Below are 9,526 nucleotides of genomic sequence, written 5' to 3' on the forward strand. Positions count from 1 at the left end.
TTAGCATCAAAGAATTCCAATAAAATTCGACCGCATTTCGCAAACCTACTTTGGCAGTCTTGGTCCACCGAGGCAAGACTAATGACCTTGGCAACTCTTCTATATCTTCATGCACCAAGACACAAACTATGTGTTCACAAGGTATGACAAATGATTCCATTTTCATACATGAACAATTGAATTCCATCTCAATGTCACAATAGAATACATGCCACATCTCATTTGGCGTTTGGTCCAAACCGATAGAGTAAATCACATAAGAGCCAGTTTGCCTCATATTTATTACCTTCATTGACGCAACTCGTACAAGGATTGGTTGGAACATATAAAATACTGATAGGGTGTAAACATTGGCAGCACTCCTCTCTAACTGTTGAAAATAGGTTTACATACTGGGTCTCTAATGAGCGGATAATTTATACGCTTTTTGGCATTATTTTTGGGTAGTTTTTAGCATGTTTTAGTGAATTTTTAGTATATTTTTATTAGTTCTTATGCAAAAATCATGTTTCTAGACTTTACTATGAGTTTGTGTGTTTTTCTATAATTTCAGGTATTTTCTGGCTGAAATTGAGGGACCTGAGCAAAAGTCTGATTCAGAGGCTGAAAAAGGACTGTAGATGCTATTTGATTCTGACCCTCCTGCACTTGAAGTGGATTTTCTAGAGCTACAGAAGCCCAATTGGCATGCTCTCAATTGCGTTGGAAAGTAGACATATTGGACTTTCCAGAAATGTATAATAGTTTATACTTTGCTCGAGATTTGATGACCCAAACTGGCGTTAAAATGCTCACCAGAGACCCTTTTCTGGCATAAAACACCGAAACTGGCACCAGAACTGGAGTTAAACGCCCAAACTGGCATCCAAGCTGGCGTTTAAGTCCAAGAATGGCCTATGCACGTAAAAGCTTCAAAGCTCAGCCTAAACACACACTAAGTGGGCTCCAGAAGTGGATTTTTGCACTATCTGCACTTAGTTACTTATTTTCTTTAAGCTCAAGTAACTAGTTTAGTATAAATAGCACTTTTTACTATTGTATTTCATCTTTAGACCCCTTTTTTAGACTTTATGCTTGGCTGGCCTCACGGCCATGCCTAAGCTATTTTCTCTTATGTATTTTTCAACGATGGAGTTTCTACACCTCATAGATTAAGGTGCGGAGCTCTGCTGTTCTTCATGAATTAATGCAAGTACTATTGTTTCTCTTTCAATTCACGCTTACTTCTTTTCCAAGATATACTCTCGTACTTAATTCAGTTAAGTCAGAATGAAGGGGGTGACCCGTGACAATCACCCATTATCTTCGTTACTCGCTTAGCCAAGATCCGCGTGCTTGAAAACCACAAGCGGTCTACATGATGTTCAACGTAGTCATTGGACGATAGTCAGAGTATAGTCTCTTGGGTCTCTGATTCACGGACCGAGTCTGTGAGGTTAGAACCTTCGTGGTATAGGCTAGAACCAATTGGCAGCATTTCTAAGATCCGGAAATTCTAAACCTTGTCTGTGGTATTCCGAGTGGGATCTGGGATGGGATGACTGTGACGAGCTTCAAACTCATGAATGTTCGGCGCAGTGATAGTGTGCAAAAGGATAGATAGATCCTATTCCGACACAAGTGAGAACCGACAGATGATTAGCCATGCGGTAGCTGTGCCTGGTATTTTTCATCCAAGACGAGAAATTCGACAGTTGATTAGCCGTGCAGAAACTGTACTTGGACCATTTTCACTGAGAGGATCATACAGATTGCCATGGAAGGGAGCACGCATGATTGGATGAAGACAATAGGAAAGCAGAGGTTCAGAAGCAACAAAGCATCTCCAAACGCTTATCTGAAAATCCCACCAATGAATTACATAAGTATTTTTATTTTAATTTACGTTTTATTTATCTTTCAATTATCAAAACTCATAACCAATTGAATCAGCCTGACTAAGATTTACAGGATGACCATAGCTTGCTTCAAGCCGGCAATCTCCGTGGGATCGATCTTTACTCACGTAAGGTTTTATTACTTGGACGACCCAGTGCACTTGCTGGTTAGTTGTATCGGAGTTGTGAAAAGTGTGAATCACAATTCTGTGCACCAAGTTTTTGGCACAGTTGTCGGGGATTGTTTGAATTTGGACAACTGACGGTTCATCTTGTTGCTTAGATTGGGTAATCTTCTTTCTTGTTTGAGTCTAGTGTCAAATTTTAAGTTTGGTGTCAACTGCTTTTTTTTAATTTAAGTTTCTTAAAATTTTCGAAAATTTATGCATTGTGTTCTTCTTTGATCTTTAAGTTGTTCTTGATGATTTTCCTTGTTTGATCTCTAAATTTTCTTGTTTTGTGTCTTTTCTTGTTTTTCATATGCATTTTCGAATCCATAGTGTCTAAACATTCAAAATTTCTATGTTTGGTGTCTTGCATGTCTTTCTTTTCTTAAAAGATTTCAAAAATATGTTCTTGATGTTCATCATGATCTTCAAAGTGTTCTTGGTGTTCATCTTGACATTCAAAGTGTTCTTGCATGCATTATTCGTTTTGATCTTAAAATTTTATGTTTTGTTTCATTTTGTTGTTTTTCTCTCTCCTCATTCAAAATTCAAATGTAAAAAATATCTTTTCCTTTTTCTTATAATTTTCAAAATTTTGAGTTGACTTGGTCAAAAAAATTTTTAAAATTTAGTTGTTTCTTGTTAGTCAAGTCAAAATTTTAAATTAATATATATATACTTTCAGTAAATAATACAGAGAAATGAAGGTTCAGAACATAAAGCAGAGGAATCACAGAGAAAAAGAGCTCACTGGAGTTAAAATACCAGTAAAGAGTCACTTTGGGCGTTAAACGCCAAAATAGCTATCATTCTGGGCATTTAACGCTAGTAAAAGTATCATTCTGGGCGTTAAACGCCAGAAATATCAGCATTCTGGGCGTTTAGAAAAACGCCCAGAAAAGAAGGGTTCCTGGCGTTTAACACCAGCCAGGGTATCTGGCTGGGCGTTAAACGCTAGAATGGATAGCATTCTGGGCGTTTAACGCCAGGATGACATAAGGGAGGTAATTTTGTTTCCAATTCGATTTTTTTTCAAATTTTCATGTTTTAATTCATAACTTTTTGCATCAAACATATTTTAAATGTTCATCTTTCAATTTTTTTATGTTTTTGAAAATTTTCAAACTAATTTTTTTTCAAAAATCTTTTTCTTAATCTTATTTCATATTTTCGAAAATCCTTGCTAACAATTAATGTTTTGATTCAAAAATTCCAAGTTTGTTACTTTCTTGTTAAGAAAGGTTCAATCTTTAAATTCTAGAGTCATATCTTTTAGTTTCTTGTTAGTCAAGTCATCATCTTTTATTTTAAAAATCAATTCTTTTTAATTTCTTTTTCAACTCTTTTTCAAAATAAATGTCAATCATATCTTTTAAAATTTTGATTTCAAAATCTTTTTCTAACTTCTTATCTTTTCAAAATTTATTTCAAATCTTTTTCAACTAACTACTTGATTTGCTTGTTTTAATTCAAAAAAGTTTACTATTTCTTATCTTTTTCAAAACCACCTAACTACTTTTTCACTTCTAATTTTCGAAAATCACTAACCACTTTTTCAAAATTCTTTTTAATTAACTAATTGTTTTAAATTCTAATTTTATTTTATTTCTTTTATAATATTTTTGAAACTAACTTAATTAATTAAATAAAAAAATTTCTTTTCCCTCTTTTAAAATTCAAATACTCTCTCTCTCATCTCTTTCTATTTATTTGCTAACACTTCTCTTCTACTCATCTAATAATTCGAACCCTCTCTCTCTCTCTCTCTGTGTGTGTGTGTGTTTGAATTTTTCTTATTCTCTCTCTACCTCATTCTTCTATTCTTCTTTTCTTCTGACACCTCAAGGAATCTCTATATTGTGACATAGAGGATTCCATTACTCTCTTTGTTCTCTTCTTTTTCATATGAGCAGAAACAGGGATAAAAACATTCTTGTTGAAGCTAACCCTGAACCTGAAAGGACTCTGAGGATGAAGCTAAGAGAAGCTAAAGCACAACACTTCGGAGAGGACCTTACAGAAAATTTTGAAAAAGAAGCAAACATGGCAGTCGAATCCAACAACAATGCCAGAGATGCAAGGAAGATGCTTGGTGACTATACTGCATCAACTTCCAACTTCTATGGAAGAAGCATATCAATTCCTGCCATTGGAGCAAACAAATTTGAGCTTAAGCCTCAATTAGTTTCTCTAATGCAGAAGAATTACAAGTTTTATGGACTTCCATCGGAAGATCCTCATCAGTTCTTAGCTGAATTCTTGCAGATTTGTGATACTGTTAAGACCAATGGGGTTGATCCCGAGGTCTACAGACTTATGTCTTTCCCCTTTGCTGTAAGAGACAGGGCTAGGATATGGTTGGACTCACAACCTAGAGAAAGCCTGAACTCTTGGGACAAGTTGATCAGTGCTTTCTTGACCAAATTCTTTCCACCTCAAAAGATGAGCAAACTTAGAGTGAAAGTCCAAACCTTCAAACAGAAGGAACACTACAAGAAAAACACCCATTGAGGTATACTTGAAAAGTGTAGCCAAAAGTGAAAAAAATGATGCCTTAGGCAACGGCTACGTTTTTCGGGCTACGGCTATGCTTTTGGGGTGATTCCTATTCAGCCGTTGCCTATTCTCAAAGGCTACGCTTTTCTGCACCAAGGGCTACGCTTTTGGCATTTGGGAATAGGGTGAACTTTTCAAGTGATGCTGTCTAGGACCAAAGGCTACACTTTTCAGCTTCCATTTTTGCCAGAATAGGCTACGCTTTTCAACGCTACTGCATCACCTGTAAAGCGTAGCCACATTGTATACCATAGCTACTTTTTATAAGTGTAGCCTTAGGTCCTTCTTTTTTTTTGTATTCTATATCTACTGTATATAAGTGTAGCCTTAAGTTCCTTATTGTTTTTTTTAATTTTCTGTATATATATAATATTCTAATAATTATTAATATAACATAATATTTTGTAATATGATTACATGTATAATAATTCTGCACAATTAATTAAATGAGTTAAATATTATAAAATAAAAATAAATACATAATTATACTAACTAGTTTCTTTAAATAATAAAAATTATCTCTAACCAAAATATATTTATAATAATGATCCAAAAGTACTAGAATGAAGTTAATTGTGAGTATTCATACATCTCAAACTAAAATATGCATAGCCATATCAAAATAACCATGATACCACTTAGAATTTACTACTAATACTCTACGAAAAACATATCCTACATAAGTATCTTCTAATAAAAGTCATTAGTAGTTAACCATACATGTATCCATTTTCAACACTACTCTATCTTAGCTAATAAACCATAATAATAATCAGCTTAAGCTTCATTATGATCCTCAATATTATCCTGCATAATTATATAAAAAATTATTAAAAAAACATTCATAATGACATTCGCAATTATAAAAATTAAAAAATTAAACTAAAAACTATCAATGACTGATATCATTAATTCACTTCTGCCTTCTTTGTTCTTTACTAAATGCTGGCCACACTAAAGATATATATGAACATGGTAATCAAATCACACAAGTCAGAATCGAGAATTGCACCATCCAAACTATCTAGGCTACCCAATGTTCTATATCCACTAATTTTTAGTTTTTCAAAATTTCAATAAATCTCGTTTTGGAGATATGAGAGTTAAGAGTTCACCTTCATAGGAGGGATTTATCAGTGCTTCATATATTAAATTAACAATGTCATCCAAATGAATATAGAAAAACCTGTACAAAAAGAAAGAAAAATAACTTAATTATGGCACCTTTCTAAAATTAAGACGCAACCAGGAACCAATCAATAACAGCTAGAAGATGCGGGACATACCATTATTTTCCAGAGCCTATAGGTCCACCAACAAACATCTTGAAGAGAGGTATCAATTTAGCTGTAGAAGATTAAACACAAAAAATATAATGAATTTTAGGAACTTCAGATAGTATTCAATTTTAATAGTATTTTAGGTGAAAATGTAAATGACTGTATATCTTCATAAAACCTGCTGAGTAACACTGAGAATATTCTTTCGAGGTTCTATAATTTTAATATCTTGCATTTTCTGCAATAGTATCAACAAACATCTGTTCTTACCTAAGTAATCATTTCCTGATGAACTTTGTTCATCAAACACTTGTGTTTCACTGGTGCCTGAACAGTGAAAAGAAATGAAAGACATTTTATATGTAAAATCATGCATACTTCTCTATCAATTCAAGTGATTCTAAAGAGCTCACCAAAGCAGTTAACAATCAATAAGCAAGAAAATAATCGACTAGTAAAGAAGAAGATTTGGCATATGAACATACCATAGTAACCAATATCTGTTGCACTAACGAAAACTTTAGGTCGAATATCCTCTGGTGCACTGTTTATCAATTCTACAACCTTTGCTATTAATGGATAGGTCAGAGGAAGAATAAGCAATTTCTTGCAAGTAAAACTTGCTTAACTTGATGCACATATATTTGTCAAGAAAAATATACATATAAAAAGGTTCATTTTCAATTTGTACCAGCAGGAATCATATGCTTACTTTTGTTGTTACTCTAATCCTGCTCTGCTTGATTTCTATTTTTATCTGTAGAATTAAAATGAGCGTTGGCAAAACTCTATGAATCTTTAAGTCAATACAATCCAATAATGATAGTGATAGGAACAAGGCAATAACCTCCGAAGATCATCTGGTACTTATGGGCATTCCAACCAAGTTAACCACCCCTGTTGTGCCCTGAATGCTATTCTTCCATTTCGACGCCTCCGCAATCTTAATTCCTGGAAAGTCTTTCACTGGAAGGACAAGGCAAAGTTAACCAAAAATAAAAAATGCTTTAGAAGAAAAATAAAAGAAAAATAAGTAGTTGGAAGCAATTGTAGACAATAGTAGAGATTTAATCTCACAAAATGAGAAATGGATAACTTATATTTCACTATGTAGTTGCTGAGAGAATACCAAACTCATTTAGTAGCTAGCCACCTGGCATATTTGAGGATATTCACATAGAAAATAAAGTATAACAGTACAATGACATTAATTGAGAAAACAAATCTTTCGCACAACAATGAAATCACCCTTTGAAAAGCTCAACTCCTTTTCTGATTCAGCACTAAAAGAATGCATTGCCTTCAAGATGGCTGCAAAGTTACCTTGCAAGAGAAGTGTTGACTTAGCAATAAGCATTAGAATAATCTCCTTTCACTCCTAATATTATATTGAATTATAAGCCAAATTATGAAGACCGTTATCCAAAGTTCCATTCAGAACATATGTAGGGACCAATTTGAAGATTAACATAAAGTCCAGCTTGTTGCACTACCTTGATGAACTTAACTAAGTTGTATCTATCCTCGAAATAATTCTGAAATATTTTGTAAGCAAAAGTATATTAGTTTCAATTTATTTCCAGTTCTTTTTCAAATGAAAGAATAAAAACCCTACAAATTTTTTGGAAAGTGAATTACTTTTCCTGGAGAAGGTTCATGGCCATTCCAACACACATAGGTTTGAATAACATCCAACCCTCCCTATTTAGCTTTTTGAATAAGTTCTGGCCACATCTACATGCATTCCCCCCATCAATGAACAATGAGAAAATACAATTAAAAAGAATGATTAATAAAAGAAAAACATAATTAAGAAAGGAAGTACCTGAGGTGTGCTTCTGGGGTAGTGTATAAAACCAAAAAATAGAATCTTTCTCTGCCTATTAACAAGAATTGCTTTGTGATCATATGTAACAAAAGCTGTCACTGCATGAACCCAGTATAAACATAACACCATCACACAAAGCTTCTTCCCACTCATCACCAAACTCTCCATTTTCTCCTCTTATCAACACATTCACACTAAAAACAAAACTTGAAAAGCTGTTTCTTTTTCCATTTTTTTGAGATTGAGAGGCTTTAACTATGGCTGATGAAGGAAGTGGTGAAACTTAGAAGCTCCCAAATTGTTTATATATGTTTAAAGATCCAAAGCTATGGGACCCATATCCCTCCTTCCTTCCTTCTAAGGTACTGGACCCCACGCGCAACTGCTACTTATACATTCTTAGATAGAGTGACATCAAATTAAGTAGTACAATGTTTATTCTCTTTAATAGACATTGAGTAAAGCAAAATAAAAAAGATAGTAATTATTTGGATATATAGAAAACTAAAATTGGGTATACAAACTAATAAAATGATAAAAAAATTAAATTATGAAGGGTTTAAGTTTGGGATCTTATTTAATGTCATTTTTGCTTCTTCCAAAGTTTTCTGACCTTTCTTTGAGTTGCACTTGGAACAAGCAGTCACCCGAGTCAGCATCAAAAACACTAATTAAGGAGTTCTTCACATAGTCTTTGGAATGCTCACAAAAATTCCTCCCTCCCTAAACTTATCAATAGGTAAACTTACAGTTACAGGCTATAGGCTATGTATTGTTTTTCTTCCATGACAAAAGTGTGTTTGGTTTTTAATGGAACAGTGAGCAATGAACTCCAAAACTAATGTCAATGGTCATTGTATCGTTTTCAGTAAATATATCTTCAGCTAGATATGCAGAATTTTCTTAAGTTTCTGTTGGCTGATTATATAGGGAACAAATAATACATGGAATCAATGGCTCTGATGAAAAAAGTGGGGAGATTAAAAAACCCTAGTAAACAAGAACGAGGATGTTCAAAACAAAACCTTTCAACCTTCACCAGATCAAGGTTTCTTTAAACCCTATCGTTAATCTAACAACAAAATATTCATTTCATTCACAGTGACAACAATCGAAAGCAACAAGATCACACATCTCATATCTCATAATCATCATCAGGTCACTATACCTAATCAAATCCAAAATCAATATCAAGAATCTGAAATAATAATCTCTGTATGACGCATAGCAATACAAACACAAAGCAAAGAAAGTGCGAAAACATATTGTATCCATTGTCAACAAGGTAATTGAAGGTGTGATTATCGCAGTTGTAGGTGAACTTGTTGTTGGTAGCAGGTAGCTTCTGAAGGCACTGGAGAGCGATGGAGTTGAAGTTCCCTGAGAATTTAGTGTACTCGGCGAGAATTAAGGTCCCGCGAGAAACGAAAGCGTAGATCAGCGACCTCTGGTTCTGCCCCATCGATGAATCAAAATTCCAAATATTTGAAATTCGAAAAAATTCTAGGGATTTCGAATGAAAAAAAGAAATAAGAGAAAGGGTGGCTGTGGCGATAGTGGCGATAGTGAATAGTGAGTTGTGAGTGTGCGGCGATGTGGCGATAGTGAGTGCTGCGTGTGGTTCTTCACGATGGTGAGAGGGTTTTAGAAAGGGGATAAAGGCATTTGATAAAAAAAATTTCAGAGAGGGATTCAAAGAGGGTTCTTCGCGATAATAAGTGATGAGCTTTGGAGGGAATAAAGGCACTGTGATTCGTGTGGTTCCAGGGAATAAAGGCGATGTGATTCACTAAGGGTTGTGAGTTTCAGAAAGGGGAT

The 9,526-nt window shown here is 34.2% G+C and overlaps 1 long non-coding RNA gene across 2 annotated transcripts; it reads right to left on the reverse strand.

Annotated features, from left to right (window-relative positions):
- Positions 1 to 5,115: 5,115 nt before the first annotated feature.
- Positions 5,116 to 9,526, reverse strand: LOC112802807 (uncharacterized). Of its 2 annotated transcripts, XR_011862802.1 has the most exons (11): positions 7,706 to 9,526; positions 7,519 to 7,614; positions 7,374 to 7,415; positions 7,129 to 7,203; positions 6,728 to 6,846; positions 6,593 to 6,637; positions 6,366 to 6,444; positions 6,151 to 6,207; positions 5,887 to 5,947; positions 5,716 to 5,786; positions 5,116 to 5,407 (listed from the first exon to the last, which is right to left on the reverse strand). It is a non-coding gene; the product is annotated as an uncharacterized lncRNA (long non-coding RNA). The 2 variants fall into 2 exon arrangements; XR_011862803.1 differs by lacking the exon at positions 7,129 to 7,203.

Source organism: Arachis hypogaea, chromosome 1 (assembly GCF_003086295.3).
Source record: "Arachis hypogaea cultivar Tifrunner chromosome 1, arahy.Tifrunner.gnm2.J5K5, whole genome shotgun sequence".
NCBI lineage: Eukaryota > Viridiplantae > Streptophyta > Magnoliopsida > Fabales > Fabaceae > Arachis > Arachis hypogaea.